This window comes from Silurus aristotelis (genome assembly GCF_946808225.1).
Source record: "Silurus aristotelis genome assembly, chromosome: 20".
Lineage (NCBI taxonomy): Eukaryota > Metazoa > Chordata > Actinopteri > Siluriformes > Siluridae > Silurus > Silurus aristotelis.
This window is the reverse complement of record NC_139593.1, coordinates 20,153,537-20,158,198: the sequence shown is the minus strand read 5'-3', so window position 1 is coordinate 20,158,198 and position 4,662 is coordinate 20,153,537.

Sequence of the window (4,662 nt, the reverse complement as noted above, 5' to 3'; positions counted from 1 at the left end):
CACACACAGTTGTACAGAAAACAGTCGCTGTTTAATCCACAAGCCGCGGTCTGCTCTCTCAAACACACACAACTGCTATTTCAATACACACACACCGCTGTTGTTTCCTTGGCGACAAGTTTGACAGCAAGTGATGTGCGAGCAGATGTGTGTATTTTCTCTCGTGTCAGTGGTGTTTAGTTTCATCATTACACTCTGTCAGTGCAGAAATGCCGAATCTCATATGCTCTGCTCACATGGAAATAACCAGCTGTATACATTACACACACTCACACACATAGTCTGAGAGTCTTAGATTCTTTGATTAACACTTCAATAAAGTACACTTGTATTTGAAACTACTTGCTCGACACCCCACCCCTTTCCTCACTTCCTTTCACCACAATCCTCATTTTTTCTAATCACCTCAGGATTTTTGTTAACTGCGCCAATCACCTGCCACAATCTCAACAATCGCACCAATCTAATCTTACTAACCCCACCACATTTTAATTTAAATACACCCATTCCATTCTAATCTTACCTCACCCCATTACATTGTAATCTCACTAACCCCAATTCTAATCTCACTAACCCCACTCCATTGTAATCTCACTAACCGAACCTCATTCTAATCTCACTAACCCCATTCCATTGTAATCTCACAAACCCCCATTGTAATTCCACTAACCCCACCTCATTCTAATCTCAACAATCGCACCAATCTAATCTTAATAACCCCACTCCATTGTAATCTCACGAACCGAACCTCATTCTAATCTCACTAACCCCATTCCATTGTAATCTCACAAACCCCCATTGTAATTCCACTAACCCCACCTCATTCTAATATCAACAATCGCACCAATCTAATTTTAATAACCTCACCACATTCTAATTTAAATACACCCATTCCATTCTAATCTTACCTCACCCCATTACATTGTAATCTCACTAACCCCACTCCATTGTAATCTCACTAACCCCACCTCATTCTAATCTCACTAACCCCATTCCATTGTAATCTCACAAACCCCCATTGTAATTTCACTAACCCCACCTCATTCTAATCTCACTAACCCCATTCCATTGTAATCTTACAAACCCCATTGTAATCTCACCAACCCTATTCTAATCTCACTAACCCTATTTTAATCTCACTAACCCCACCCTATTCTAATCTTACTAACCCTATTCTAATCTCACTAACCCCATTCTAATCTCACTAACCCTATTCTAATCTCACTAACCCCACCCTATTCTAATCTCACTAATCCTATTTTAATCTCACTAACCCCATTCTAATCTCACTAACCCTATTCTAATCTCACTAACCCCACCCTATTCTAATCTCACTAACCCTATTTTAATCTCACTAACCCCACCCTATTCTAATCTTACTAACCCTATTCTAATCTCACTAACCCCATTCTAATCTCACTAACCCTATTCTAATCTCACTAACCCCACCCTATTCTAATCTCACTAACCCTATTTTAATCTCACTAACCCCATTCTAATCTCACTAACCCCACCCTATTCTAATCTCACTAACCCTATTCTAATCTCACTAACCCCACCCTATTCTAATCTCACTAACCCGATTCTAATCTCACTAACCCTATTCTAATATCACTAAACCCCATTTTAATCTCACTAACCTAAATTCCATTCTAATCTTTTTAACCTCACCCCATTCTGATCTCTTTACCACTGCAAACTTCACACACACACACACACACACACACACACACACACACACACACACACACACACACACACACACACACACACATGTTGAAGCAGCAACAGTTTTTCCTCGCTATTTCTCTCTGATCTTTTTTCTTCTTTCTCATTATGATTCAGAGACAGCTGTGTGTGTGTGTGTGTGTGTGTTCTCCATTAGGCTTCAGTGCTGTGATTAATGGCTCTGTGTGTTAGGGTTTTTCATCATCTGCCTCTTTTTCTTGCAGTGCCGTGTATATAGATGTGCGTTTCTGTGTGTGTATGTGTCTGGGTGGGTGGGTGGGTATGTTTTTTTTTTTCCGTACATTATGAAATATTAGTGTAACCTTTACAGCTTGTCTTACATAAAGCCACAACTGTACAGACCGACCAATCAGAGGCCAGACACACATACAATCCCACACGCACACATCTACAAACTCACACTACACCACAGACAGTATTAGGAGATCTTGATAATGCACACTATATCCAGTTTAAAAGTAAAAAAAAGTCAAATAAATCAGATTAAAGATTTGGGCTGCATACTAGTTCTCAGAGGAGCTTCTCTCCATGGGTGTGGGGAAAAAAAGATCTTACACACAAAGACTGAAATATCTTTTTTGATATTGAAATGTGTGTTTCTCAGCCGCTGGTCTGCCTCGCAGCGTGAACTATTGAGCTTGCTCCATGATGAGTTTATTCAAACTAAGTGATAATATGAAGAGATTTGTGCGAGAGACAATTAGCACAATGCTAGTCTTAGCAAAAAACGCAGAGACAAGTGTTACTGTCTGGACAGTAGTTAGCATTTTTACCTCACATTTAAACACTGTGGAATGTTGGATGAAATGCTATTTCTTCGTTCATTCCTTCATTCATTCCTTCATTTCATTCATTCGTTTATTTCCTCTTCTCTCTCTCAGTCTGTCTATCTCTCCTGAGATACAATTGATCCTGCCATCAATTGAACAACCACTTGTTCCTTCTCAAGACCACTTCACATGGACTGCCATTCCATTCGAATCTCACTATCCCCACCCATTCTAATCTAATTAACCCCACCTATTCGAATCTAAACCCCACCCAATCTAATCTCACTAGCCCCACCTATTCTAATCTAACCAAACCCCGTTCTAATTGCACTAACCCCATCTCATGCATTTTTTCTCTCTGTTTGCTCCTGAGATATTATTGATCTTGCATGATGAATCCTGGAGACCTAATGGAGATTTCATTACAACCTTTTCAAGTCAAACATCTTAACCATCTTTCTTATAAAACTGAGACTCTGAGACAACCCCAGAGATTTCAATCAACAGGTATGTGTGTAATTTGATTCTGAATACAAGGAACTTTCCCTATTTATAATATAAAATGTTTTAAAAATATGAAGCCGGATAAGCCTGGTGTGAACTGGAGGGCAGGTGTCCTCGTTGTCCTCAGTGTTCTTCGGCATGCTGCAGAGAGATAAACACTCGTCGGTGCTGGGCTGCAGATGAAAGTAACACATTCGTCTTGTTTCTCGCTGGTTTCCCCAGGCGAGCAGCTCTTTTGTCTGCCCCTGATTGAGCTGCCAACCTTTGGCTGTTACTCTTTAATTATCGCCCTCCTGCCTTTAAACAGGTTCCTGTTTAATACTGTATCTGAAAAAATCGACTCAGAATCAGTCGAGCACTGACCTCCCAGATCTCCTCGAGCTCTAGTAATGATTTTATGAATTTCTTTTCTAACTGAATTGATGTAATTAGAACGGGGAGAGGAAAAAAAAAGAAAGATTCAAGGTTTTTTTCTTCACTTACCCTATTATCTGTGGCAGCTTTAAAGGAAAGGCAGAGACAGAGAAAAAGAAAGAGTAGTTAACATCTTTTAATCCACTCAGTGTTAAAGTACTCGCCTCTATTAAACTCAGCTTGTGTTCTCAATGACTTTTCCAACACCCTTATAGAAAAGGAAAAAAAATTGGCTGTTTAGCTTTAGCATTTGTTTGCCTCTGAAAGACAATAGAAAGGAAAGTATTTTAAGGTTTTTAAGATATATGCATTTTTCTTTTGTTTAGTTCCCCTTGAGGAACTCGAGCTGCATCAGCAATGCTTTAGGAAAGCTTCTGCATTGTCCATGCTCTGAATTACGTGTGTAATCAGTCCAATGAAAAACACAGCGTCACCGGTGGGGTGACGTCACGACCAGGAAGCTATAAAACAGACATGGAGTAAAACCGGCACTAGCTTCTGTTTGTTTATGAAGCGCTCTGTGTGTATTGGTCTATGGTAAGTGGTAAATGCCTGAAAAGTATAAAAAAAAAATTAATAATAATCCTTTTTGCCCCCACTATGTGTGTTGCTAGCTTGGGAGTGAAGTATGCTAGGTCGGTTCTCGAGGGAGCTGACTGCCAGATTGCACTTGCATGTCTTTGCGAAATGCTCGGCTCCAGCAAGCTTCAGAAGTATGCCTTTAGGCAGTTTCTTCCCTTTGAAACTGCCTAGGTTCTTCCCAGGTTCCTGTCTCAGGGCCCCATGCTGGGAGTTCCTGGTTTGTTGCATAATGCTTACAACAGACACGTCCCTCATATCGGTTGGCGGTCATAAGTGGTCTCTGGGGAACGGATTATCTAAGGTTGCAGCTTTTAGCTATAAAGAATTTCCTTCCAGACCTTAAGGTTCTCACGGGGGGGGGGGTCTGCAATCTCGGCTCCTGTAAAAGCTGGTGCATCAGATCCTCTCGTGTGCTCAGGGGAAGCTGCTCTTCTTGAGGGCTGCGTATATCTCAGGCCACTTAAACGAGGGAGCAGACGCCCTCTCGAGGCAAGTGGAGTGGCATTGTCACCCGAATAAGGTGGAGCAAATTTGGGAGAGACTTTACTGAGCTCAGGTGAACCTGCTTGCTACTCAAAGGACATCGCACTGTCCCCTCTGGTTCTCCCTTACACCCCCAGCCCTTCTAGGGTTGGATGCCATC